General features: G+C 44.0%; 1 protein-coding gene across 6 annotated transcripts in view; it reads right to left on the bottom strand.

Moving 5' to 3' along the window:
* The window catches only part of Pde1c (phosphodiesterase 1C), a 253,566-nt gene that overhangs the window by 180,169 nt on the left and 60,081 nt on the right, over window positions 1-13,316 (bottom strand). The gene's annotated exons all lie outside the window — the stretch shown is intronic.

Genomic DNA, 13,316 nt, shown 5'->3' with positions numbered 1-13,316 from the left:
TACAGACAGAAAATTCTCCTCATGCATGTTTATTGCAGTACTGTTCACTATAGCCAAACTGAAATCCATTGAAAAGCCTGGCAACCAATGAGCAGATAAAGAAAATAAATCACATATACACCATGGAATATTACTTAGCCATCAAGAAAAGTGAAATTATGTCATTACAGAAAAATGGAGAGAGCTGGAAAGCACATCACACTGAATGAGATTAATACTGCATGTATTTGCTCATTTGTGGAATCTAGATCTAAAATACAGGCATATACATAGATCTGGTAGAACTTCATATGCACTTATCTGAACAATGAAACCTGTTGAAATTGTTTTAATAAGGAGGAGGGCACTAAGAGAGCGTGATAGGAGAGACGATTTTAATGGGATCTTTTGTGTTCATGTATGGAAATATCACAATGAAATTCATTGTACAATAAGAGAGGCTAATAAAAATCTTTAAAAACAAGAGTCAGTCTCAGTTCTTTTTACTTGACAAGTCATATATTGCTCTCAACAGCAACAAAAGAAAATACAAGCAACAATAAAAGGCAAAAATAAGAGTCTAAAGAGATAAAATATTAGAACTAGACTCAAATATTCTATAAATATCAGGTAGGGCATTTATAATAACTATAATTAGCCAGGCATGGTGGCTCAAGCTTATAATCCTAGCTAGCTACTTGGGAGGCAGAAATCAGAGATCAAAGTTAGCCTAAGTAGACAAATTCATTTATTGCATTTGTCTCATATCTTCAGTGAACCAGCAAAAAGCCAGAAGTAAAAGTGTAGCTTGAGCGGTTAGAATGCCAGTCTTAAGCAGAAAAGCCATGCAAGAGTACAAGGCCCTGAATTTAAGCCCCATGATTAGCACCAAAAATGAAATAAAATTGTAATTATCAGTTAAGGAAATGATCCAGACTAGAGCAAAGAATAAAACATAAGGACTCAGAAACAACAAGAAAAATTAGAAGATCCATCCAAGCCAACAATGAAAATGCAAAGGGTTCCCAGGGTATGGCTACAGAAGAAAATTCTGGAGATGCACGATTTATCAGCCCTTTTGCTTAGCACTTTCTGGTACTTGTCATATACATGCATCAGTTGTCCCTTCCTTCTTTCTGGACACATGCAGCATGAACGTTCATGAAACTGAATATCTGGTCAGCACTCCCTGGGCCTTAGCACAAACCAAGCAGAGAAGAGACCAACATGGGTTCTCCTACTGTGCAGCCCTCCTGCCCAACCTCCTCCTGCCCAATCCCTGCTCCAGACCCAGGCCTGCAAGTGGGGTTATCCAAGTCTCTCAGTGCTGCACCCGGCTCCTGAGCTAAGCTTTCCTGCCTTGCTCCACTCAGCCTCCCTCTGGCACTCCATTTTCTGAGTCATCTGGACTTCGCTGCAGGACTGGAGGTAAAATAGGCCTGGCAGTCAGAGGAACTGGCCGCAGTCCTGCCGGCTCTGTGGGTGCAGAGAGAGAACAGCTCAGCCCAGCCGGGAGGGACTTTTACTGACGCCCTGTCCGCTTCAGGCTCAGGGTGAGTCACCAAGTTGCAGAATGAACAAAACACATAAATATGTATGTGTGAGAAGTCTCCTCCCAGGGATGTTTGTGACAGCAGAAAAGAAAACCAAATATTTGAAAATCGGGGATATTTAAACTGTGGCAAAGCTTCACCATAGAAAGGCTCACACGTGGGCCTCATAACACGCAGATGGATGGGAGGACATGTTTGATGTAGATCTCGGGTGGAAGGGAAAGATTCAAATACTGTGGGTTCCATTTCTAATTTTTATATTTAGTTGTTGGGGGGGTCTGTTAATAATTTCTCCACATTTCTGTTGGCATCAATTAGTTGTACAAAGGTGTTTCCTTTTGACATCTCTATAGAAGCATACAATGCCACCTTGATCAGACTCCCCACCTCCATTCCCAAACCAATCTCAGCAAGCTCAGTCCTTCTATTCTCACACATCTACCCCAAATGTTTTAAATACTTTAAATATTCACCCTCCCTCATCCTCTCCACTACCCCTCCCCGCCAAGTACCCACAACCTGGATAGGTTGCTTTTTTATTTGTTTGCTTGTCAGTCCAAGGGTTTGAACTCGGGGCCTGGGCACTATCCCTGAGCTATTTTACTGAAGGTTAGCATTCTACCACTTGAGTCATAGCTTTGGTTCTGGCTTTTTTGGGTGGTTAATTGGAGATAAAAATCTCATGGATTTTCCTGCTCTGGCTGGCTTCCACCCTTGATCCTCAGATCTCGGCCTCCTTGGTAGCTAGGACTGCAGGCGTGAGCTATCAGCACCCAGCTTGCTTTACATTATTGTCATTCATTAGTTTTAAGTATATGCTATTTTTGCTTAAAACATCACCTTGAGCCCAACTACTACCTCTAAGCCAGGTCTCAGGTCCTCAGCATTTTGGGTTGGAGGTGTGCTGTATACTACAGGTGTGGGACAGCCCAGATGTCTCTAGACATATCCTAATACCTCTGGGAGGTAAAGCTGTGCCCCAGCCAGAGAGTCACTGGTCTAAACTAAATCTGAGCAGGGTGGGAAGTACAGAGTTCCCTATTCAAACTCTACCAATTCCTTCTCATTTCTTAACAGTCCTTGAGGAGTTCTTTTTCATTTTTTCTTGGGGAGGAGATGAAGCAGTATTGGGGTTTGAATTCAGATCCTCATACTTACTAGAAGGATCTCTGTCACTTAAGCTACTCTTTTTTGAAATAGGTTACTTTTTGCCAGGGCCAGCCTGGACCTCTATTCTCCTATTCAGGCTTCTCCCTGTGGCTGAGATGTGGCCTCAAACTACCTAAGTAAAGCATGAATCTGGATGCAAAATTGTCCTTGCCTGTGACCTTTGCCTTGACACAGACTGCAGGGTGCCATAAAATGCCAGTTGATCCTTTGATTAGCATCAGCCAACTCATTTCCTCTTTCATTTCTGCATGTGCTTGGCTGTGGGATTCACATACATTACTCCATTTGTAGGAGGGTTCATGTGCCTTTCTCCCTCCCAGCACAGAGCTGTGTCTGTCTCATTGCCAACAGATGCCCCCAAATGAGCTCATAAGACAACTGCACCGCTGTCCTCAGGGAAGGAGCCATGGAGCGCATCCCTGCTGCCTCTGCTGAAAACCACTGCACAGGCAGGATGCAGGTGGAGGTCTGTCAGATTTATGCCAAGTAAACACCTTAATGACCCACCTAAACAGCAGGGGGCCCGCTCATAATCTTCTATACATATGTAGAATAGTAAAAGAGAGAGTGCCAGAACTATTCTGCCACCTGGACTTTCCTCTCCTGCTTCGACCACCTGGGGTGAAAGGAATAGAGCTGGGAAACAAAGACAGTGCAGTCACCTTAGGAGGCTGGGGGGTGAGGAGGGGGGACAGGAGAGGGAGGGGGTCAGGAAGCCTAAGGCCTGGTCCACACACCATGAGGTGAGGTGATTGTGCTCCTACTGGACCATTGCTCAGGATTGCAGAGTTAATGGAACCATACAGCTGGCACCTTCTATCGCCACAGAGCCATCTCTTCCCAGTGCTCCAGTGATATCTCTGGACACGTTCAAGGGCAGCATTCACTCCTCCTGCCGTTAGCTCCTCCCGCTGCACAGTGGCTTCCCTGAACTGCACAGGGAAGATGCTGTCAACTGCATGCGTGAAAACTCTCTGCTTCTGGCTCCTCAAAGGGGGTGGCACAAAGGACAGAAACCACTCCCTTGGCTTGGTATTCCTTCAGCAGCCTCTCAGCAGAAAAACAGCCTTAAAAATTCCACGTCTCTTGACATGCTCAACTCTTCTTTCTTCTAACCCATCAAAGGGATTTTGTTTTTAAGGTCAAGGAGAAAATGTTGAATGAAAGCAACTGGCCAATTCATCAAATATGCGGAAACTTGTTTGTGTGTGTCGAGACCTGGAGTGATATACCCCCTTCCTTCCTAATTCTGGTCCTTTGTCTTTTCACCAATCTGGTACAGTTCTCATGACAAACTTTGTCGTCGGGAGTGCTGAGAATCCATGCCCCCTCTCCTTCCCGAATAACTACGACATGCTGGAAGAGAGTAACGGAAATTAAACTGGAATCACGCTTTTAATTTGAGGGGAGTTGAAGAGGTGCATTGTGAACTCATTGTTCGAGCTGTGTTTCTCCTGCTCCTCTCAAGAGGGAGGGAGCTTGACTATGTCCATGAGGACTAATCTGTCTCCTCTGTCCCTTCAGGGAAGGACCAGGAGCACAGTGCTCACCAGAGGATGGCAGAACACATTCGGTGGGACAGAGGCCTCCCTCAAGGGCTCAGTGCCAGAGCCTAGGGCATTCAAGGTAGGAAAGAGAAAGTGGAGTTGCCTGGCACCCTCATAGTCAAGCCTGCTGTGGGTGGGGAAGAGGTCTCTGGGTTTCATCAGGACAGGTGAGAATTAAAGCCTGGCTGACACAGGCCCAGGTGTCCACCAGAGTGGATGAAGGGCAGAAGGTGACCACCATGGAGGAAAAGCAGGAAGTGAGTGAGACAAGATGCTTGAATGATTTAGTAGAGAGAGCCTCCCCAAAGAGAGGGAGCCCCCCAAAAGAGGATTCTTGGAATTCTTCCCCAATCATAGCTAGTGCTGTGAACTGAATGACGCCTCAGAATGTGGCACATGAAAGGTTATATTTGAGGTGAATTTTAAGAGTTGATACAGCTCCATAAGTACTAATTTAATAAAAATGAGTTGCTGCCTATCTTTTGTGGCAAGACACCAACATAAACCCCAGTGTGCCAATAGTCATGGAGGAAAAACTGGAACCACATGATGATAGCTTAGAGAACTAGTAACACCAGTAGGAAATATTTCACAAGTATGAGCGGATCCTAGGTGGAAGCTAAATCCACAATATAAACATGTATGAACACACATGCAGGGCTGTGTACATATATGCACAATCTAGCTGTCTAAAGTACGCACAGGGAAGGATCCCCACATGGTAACGTTCTTGAACAATGAATACAGTTCAATGAAATGAATACCAGAAAGCTGAAACATGTCTTAGCAGAATGAGTGGGAGGGAAGAATGGACAAGGAAATAGTGAGAGAGCACAGTCCTAAAACTCAGTCTACACACCTGAAAATGGGCCAGGTAACCTGAGGGGATGCGACAGATCGGGGGATAGTGAAAAGAGCGACATTGATCAAGATGCGTGGCACACACACAAACTGACATGTTGAATTGAAACCCCTTCATACAACTACTTGAAAATAACTTTTAAAAAAACAAACTTTTAAAAATCAAAAACAGAGAAAATTTGACTCAGAAAGAATCCCTAAATTTCAACCTCACAGCAGCAAAATGAAAAGCACACAGCAGGTGAGGGAAATGATACCACTGTATGTGACATTGAAATTGGGTAATGTCATTATGCTCACAACTGCATAAGTAAATGTATAGTGTCAAGAGACACAAAGAACTCCAAATGGCCCATAAGGTTCAACTTCACTGTTCCGTTGTAAGAGGTGCATGGAAATAACCATGGTGTTTCTGGACCATGAGGTTGGCATGGATTATTAAATGGTCTTATGGTCTAGATTGTGGCCTGTGGCCCACCATCTAGAAGGAACCATGTGTTCCTACTGCATGGAAGGCTTCTTCACATCTAGAAACTTAATTGTAAGGAAGTAAATGGGCAAAGAGGGAAGGAGCTGCCATTTAAAACATATGTATCACAATGTGTAACACTGTGATAAACAAAATGCTATATGCATAACCAAGTATTATTCAGCCATAGAGAAGAATGAAATTATGTGGGGAGTTGAATGAAATTGTTTTTGGGGGTTGGGCAAGACAAGTGTTATATACATACTTTGTGGGGGAAAGAAGGATTTGTTAATAAATTACTTTGGTTTTTGTGTATTAATTAATTAATTCTCTCTTAAATGTGCAATTGATATTGAGAGAGTAAGTGTAAAACAGGAAGCGCTGGGGAAGCAGTAGGGAAGGCGTGATCAAAGTACTTTGTATGAATGTATGAAAATAAAATAGTAAAACCCAGTAAACAAATAAAAACTGTTTGAAAAGGGGTACAGAAGATGAGGAAGAGTAGTAGAGGGAATGGTTCAGGTCAGTACATTATCCATATGTAAAAACATACCCATAAAAATGCTTTATATAGGGCTGGGAAGGTGGCTCAGTGGTAGAGTGCTTGCCTTGCATGCATGAGGCCCTGAGTTTGATTCCTCAGCACCACATATGCAGAAAAAGCCAGAAGTGGCGCTGTGGCTCAAGTGGTAGAGCGCTAGCCTTGAGCTGAAGAGCTGAGGGACAGCACCCAGGCACAGAGTTCAGGCCCCACAATGACAAAAATAATAAAAAATAAAATAAATAAAGTAAATAAAAATGCTTCATGCAAAAAATACTCACCAATGAAACTGAGAGACTATGTAGGTGCTCTTACAACTGTGCCATTTAAACCATCACTGAGAAAGCCACTACAAATATTGTCACAGGTACTTCTCAACATAAAAAGGTCCCATCTATCCTCCTGACTGAAGACCTCAGCAGACTGCCACAGAACATTATAATCATCTCCACCATGGGGTTAAAAGTGCTGGTGTATTATGGTAAGTTCACAGGAACAAATGATCAAAATAGCTTCATATGATCCACTCACTCTTGGATTTCAAGCTCCTTCTGGCTAAGAAATGAACATCAATCTCTCAAGAGACCAAGGTCAAAACAGGCTTCCATCAACAAAGGCCAAGACCAGAGCTACCAAAATGCTATCCACATGGATATAACATCAGCTCCATCCATGTTAAGATACCTCTCCATGGCACTGTAATTACAGAGGACAAGGGGGCCTGGAAGAGGCTCAGACATCTCACTCCTTTCAAAGCCGTTGCTTTCATGTGAAAGACACACAGAGTTCACTTGTTTAATTGTGAGTAGTTTTGTGTTGTTTAGCATTAGCCGTTCTTAATAGAAAACAAGAAAGCAATCATACCCACGAGACTTCCTCTTTAAGCTAGCATTGTATCACCTTTCTATATTCACCTCTAACTCCCAGAGTCACCTGTATGTCCATTCATGCAGACACTCATTCATGCATCATTCATTTCATTCTTGCACGCTATGGCCCAGATGAGGCATGAGAACATCACAGTGCTGCTGTGAAATGGAGATGCTGTGAACGGCTCAGCACGGTTTGCATTATGAATCATGGTGTGTATCCAGGAGCCTGGCTTCACACTGCAAGCAAAGATGTGTAGCAAGCAATCTCAGCACTCTAAAAATAAACCAAGACACACCCCAGCCTACCACTTCCCTCTGACGCTCCAGCAAGAGAAACATCAGCTGGGCTGGAGGCATCCTGAGTTTATGCTCCATTTTCAGGGAGGCATGATCAAATGAGTGCATGTCATATGCTTTGTTTAAATGTCACCACGACTCAGGAGCAGTCTGGATGTTGTCTAGGAAAGGACTAATAGTAGCTACTGCGGAGTAAAGACCCACAGATGGAATAATGAATCCAGGGAGAGATGGCCTCCCAGCCAGCTGTCCCAGCTCCCGTCCCCTGCAAAAGCAGAGAGGTGGCCAGTGACCAAGGCTGTTTGTCCTCACATTAAGTAATGAAAAAACAGCACCATCGTGCTCTGTTCCAATGTCCGTTTTCCAATTCTGTGTGACATATTCAAATCTTGTCTCCCTCCTTGAAAGAATGTTTCCTGTTGGGAACCTTAATAGACTATGTGAGAGAGAAGAGTTGTGTCTGTCCAGGGACTTCACCTCGCTTCCCACTCTGCAACCCACTTTACCGCCATCCCAGAGTGGACATGGAGGGGTTGCTATAGTAACAAGAGGTTTTCATCCATTCCCTAAGTGTTTGCATCTCTGTTGATGAGGAAAGCCTGTCCTTGCTGATCACACCTCTTATTTCTCGTGTGATTACTTATGAACCAAGTGCATTGGCTTTGGGTTTGTCAACTTCAGTGAGAGTGCATCATTGCCATTTGTAGCAATGAACCAAAGTACAAAGGTAGAGTGGAGAACAAGGAGAGGCAGCCTGAGGAAATACGAAGAACTCCCCATGGGGAGTCCTCAGTTCAAACTCGACTTAATGCTCTTTTGAAGCCTATGCTGTGTGTGTTCAGTGAGAACTGCCTTAAGCCAATTTTTTATTTTATTTAGAAAAAAAAATTACCCCGGCCGAAGGTACCACAGAGTCATAATCTAGTCTTTTCCTGTCTGAAAGATGGGGACAGTGCAAGTCTTTACGGGATTGTTGTAAAAGATTAAAAGAGGTAGCAAACGTGAAAGGGATATTCCAATATAAAGTGATTATCATTAAAAAATTCCGTAGATTATTAAATCATCCAAACTCATTTAGATCATCCAAATGCAGATGAACTAGCATTCTCTCTTCAAAGCTCCACCCAAGACACGACTTACTACTTCTTGCTTTCCTCATCTTCTGGCTGGTAAGGGTATAGAACTCAGAGCTCGGGCTCCCAAGACAAGAGAGGAAATAGCAAGATCAGGGGCTATCACTTCCTGAATACCTAAACTGGAGGCTCTTCTGTTACAAATGAGCAGGCACTAACTAAACCAAACACAACTCCATTTAAACTCACATTGCAAATGCAAGCGCCGTGTATCATGAATCCCAGTTCACACAGATCCCTTGACAATTAGTTTAGGATGACAATTCCTAAATGTTGACACAGGAACAATTTGTATTTGTTACTTTTTCCAGCTGAGGCATCTCCCTAACCGAATAAGTCAGTCCTCACAAGGACACGGTCAGCACAAGCAATGGACACCTGAGGGAACAAGTCAATCCAGGCAAGGATACGGTCAGCACAGGCAGGCCAATACCTGAAGTATGGCGGGAAGGAGAGCATTGAAAGTGAGTCTGGAAAGAGGCTCAAGCTCTGTTGTAGCATGGGGCAAATTAGCAAGACTTTGAAGCAATTCCTCACGTACTTAAGCTTTGTTAGCCAAGGCATGATACACAGAGCAGAATCATAGGGCCACGCTAACCCACATAAGGATGGGAAAACTACCACTGCAGCCCAGCCGGGACAACCAGAACTAGGAATGTGGGGAGGGCAGGGGCCCCAGAAGATCCAGAACCTGGTGCCCCGTGCTGCTCGAGGCATGGCGTGATTTCTGCTCCTCAGATAGAACTGGAGTCATGGCTGAGTCTCCCTCTTTACCATCCCACGAGTTTTGTGAAATTCCTCCTGGCCAGGGGCTGCCTCAATTTTGCAGCTGTCAAGTGTACAAAGTTCCCAGAAGAAGAGATTAACTGGGTTTAAGTTGTTATTCAACACGTCCTTCCCACCTGCCTTTACCCAAAGCCCACCCTTAAGACACATTTTAAACAGCCCGATACGGGTTTTATTGCTTCTTTTTCTTTGCTTCTCTCCTTCCTTGATTCTCTTTTTCTGCTACATTCAGCTCAACAAATATATAATGTTTATCACAGAAATGGTGTGAAGTGTTACAGATTTACACTGAAATAAGAAGTGCTGAAGTGAAGATCCCATAAATGAGGGGAAATTCTCCTGCACTACTGAGTGTAGCTCACTCTTGAGCCTGTGTTGACAGGACAGAGAGAAGAAACACATTCTGCCCAGGATGGATGCAAAGGTGCTTTAAGAACATCTGACCTGAGCCTAGACAAATGGACAGAGACATGCTGGGTTGAAAGATGGAGATGGACATTCCAGGACATGAGCAAAAGTAACAGATGTGCAAAGCCTTGCTGTTGTCTGGGCAACAAGACCAATCAGGGCTTCTGATTGAAAGTAACAGAAAAGAAACTCACAATGATGTACTCCAGCAATACAGACAGACAGGCAGGCAGGCAGGCAGATGGGCAAGCAGGCAGGCACTATCTTGGCTCATAAAATCAAGAGACTCCTCTAGATGCCAGCTACACAGAACAGCAGCTCATATCCTGACTGCACATCCTACCAGCTCAGCAGCCTAAGCAGACACAGTACCTCTTCCCCAGGAATTCCCAGTACTCGTGGCTACTGACTGCCTATCTCCAGCCAGTCGCTGTGGCTGAGGGAGTCCCATTCCTCTGCTGATCCACTCTGGGACACACACACAGTGCCCTGCTGTGTGGTAGAGGTAGGGCCAACCTCACCCAAACCTTCTGGTCTAAAGAGTAAAAGAACAGAATTGGTCCAAAGAGATGCCAGGCTATTGTGACCGCAGTAAGGAATGATGCATTGTGGGTAAGAAATAAACGTCCCTTCCCTGGGTACAGCCAGAACTGAGCATGAGATGAGAATGACTAGAGCAAGAATGACTAGAGAATGACTAGAGAATGACTAGAAGAATCAGTGCAAAGCGGGCCCCAGACCCCAGATCTCTACGACACACAGAGGGCGCTGGACTTCATGGTTCCTCATCATCCTCCCACAGCACAATGAAGGGTGGGACCACCCTGGGCACGCCCAGCCGTCCGCCACTTTCCACACTTGGCTTTCATTCCATCCCTACCCTCCCCCATGAGGTGGCCATGGCACAGAGAATCTTGAAGGGTGAAACAAAAAGAGAATAAATTATTCACAGACTTCAGCTCACTAATTATTGGTAGTAATAAATTACTTCGGTTCCACGCTGTCTCCCAGTACTGAGGCGATGGAGAGCTACTGGAGGGTATTAAATGATTAAGTCTCTTTATTCTCCAAAGACACAAGTGGTGGCAGGCTGTGGGTAGATTGGAGGAAGACAGTCTTCAGGCAGCAAGGTCTGGGAGGCAAGGAGAGGGACAGCTTCCTACCTGAACTAAGCTTCTGTGCTCACGGTTAAGGCCTGTTCTTTGATGTCTACACATTCACTGTACTTCATTGTGCAACCCGAGAATGGTTCACAAGGATGCTGACGGTGATTTCCAGGGATCATTCATGATAGGTGGGCAATACTAATAATACCTGCCCTGTAACTTTTACACAATTGCCACCAGTAATAACTTAAAAGAGTACCTTATGTCTTATGCTGGTGTTCTACCAGTCAAGCCACGCCTCTAGCCTGTGTTTTATGTCCTATAGCACTGTACCTCATTTTCATAATAATTGTGAAGCACATACTGTTGATCCCATTCTTATACCAACTTGTCCAAAATCAGCGGACAGATGGGCATCAAAGGCTGTGCTAAAACTCCTGACCTCTGACCTCTGCAACAGGCTGTCTGGGTGCCCATTATCTGCAGAAAAGGTAAATAAAATGGGGTTCTTTGATCTGAAAGAAGAAATCAGAATCCACACAGATTCTGAAATGAAGCAGGGAGGGAGCAAAAGGAAGAGCTCTTGACCATATCAAGTACCCCCAGTAAGTCAGGGAGGCCATAACAAGAGTCAGTTATAAGGATCAGCAAGTGATACTAGACCCTTTGCCTGTTTGTTAAGAAAAAGGGGATTTGAGTCTCAGAGTAGCTCACACTATATCCCCTCATCATAGAAGGGGGACAGGAAGAAGGCTCTTTTGCCACAGGTAAATTAGGGGAAAACAACCAATGCCCAAAGTCAGCATCCACAGTACTATGTGTCCATGTGCTAGGACACACCCACCATCCACGTACTAAGACATACCATCATCCACATGCTAGGATACACCATCATACTAGGACACACTATCATCTACATACTGGGACACATCCATCATCCATGTACTAGGACACATCCATTGTCCATGTTCTAGGACATACCACCATCCATGTACTAGGACACACCACTATCCATGTACTAGGACACACCCACCATCTTCTTCCTCTACTATATTCCTCCTTATGGTTGCATGGCAAAGGGCCATGTCATGTATTTTTGATAAAACAGGAGACATGAGGATTCACAAGGCAGTGCAATCAGATAAAGCAAAACTCAGAAGCTTCTGCACAACAAAATAGTACTGTGTGCCTTGGGATGCAACATCTAAGAGACAAAGGGAAGATGAGCAACAAGGAGGGTAAATCCACATCATGACACCTCCATGTCCTAGAGCCTGAACAGAAGAGGAGGATGCTAGGAAGGGGAACTGGGTGAAATCTGAACATGACTATGTACCTAGCTAACAGCATTAAATAAACATTGAGCTTCCTGACAGTGATTATTTGTTCTGAAGAGACTCAAGTGAAATCTGACAGGTTATGCCGCCGAGAGCTTAGAGTCAGAGGTTCAGGAAAAGGAGATAAAGAGGTAAAATGCTAGATCTACAGCAAGTGTAGCAAATGACAAAAAGTGATTCTAAATAGCAGGTAGTGATTGGTTTCATGAGCCTTGCAGTGATTATAGACATTTAAATATTATCAAAATAGTTTTCTTTGCAAAAGGAAAACCCAAACAGATGCAAAATCATTTCTTTACTATAATCCCTGTAACTGCCTAGAGTTACATATTATCACTGGATTACCTGCTGTCCTGGAAGATTTAACAACCACAGAAACACAACCCTGACTTGGGCAGCCATATTTAAGGATAAAATAATGAGTAGGACATTATACAAACACCTAAGTAAACAATTATAACCCCAGCATCTACACATTTAACTTTCCTTATTCAAACCCTGAGCTATTTTCAGAGAGTGAAGACAGCGAAGCCAAGTATAGTTTCCGATCCTGAGGCCAATCTTGCTGCTTGCGTCACGACTTCCCATGTGTGACTTAGCAAAGTGAGTGATGCTCTGGGTGGGCTGCAGAACATCTGCTTTAAAGTTCTTGAAGCTCTCTGCCTGTGCCCAAGTGATCATCACCTCTTCTAAGGAGGACACGTGTGTCTGCAACATTCTTGCAAATAGCAGAGCTAACCCAACCTAGCAGCTCAGAACCTAGAGGCAATTTGCCCTGCCCAACTGCCAACACACTTAGCAGTAATCAATAAACAGTGTACAGATAACAGAGCCCTCTTCCAATGACCCTTAACTGCTCAAGCATTTAGAAGTCATTTACAGTATGGGCTCCGTTCCAATCCATTCTCACCGGTTCCTCCCAAACTCTCCCTGCCTTCCTCTAGGCCCCAAAGTCCCACAGGCGATCAGGCCTCTTTGCAGCTGTCCAGCTCCAAGATGATTCAGGATGTCTTCATTTGGGTGCTAGATGCATAGGAGAAATTAACTCCTAATTCTATAACTTAGTGGAGGAAAATATGTACCTAGATATATATTTTTTATCTTTAGACATATGTTTATCTAGATGTATCTCAATATTTATCAAATATCTAGATATATATTTTCCCAAGTATGATTATATAGTCATATTTGTGATATATAGTCATATGATATATATGATATATAGTCACCTTTCTACCTCCTCAAAGGTGGATAATG

This window comes from Dipodomys spectabilis, unplaced genomic scaffold, assembly GCF_019054845.1.
Source record: "Dipodomys spectabilis isolate Male_0828 unplaced genomic scaffold, ASM1905484v1 ptg000178l, whole genome shotgun sequence".
NCBI lineage: Eukaryota > Metazoa > Chordata > Mammalia > Rodentia > Heteromyidae > Dipodomys > Dipodomys spectabilis.
This window is presented reverse-complemented; position numbering and strand designations above follow the sequence as displayed.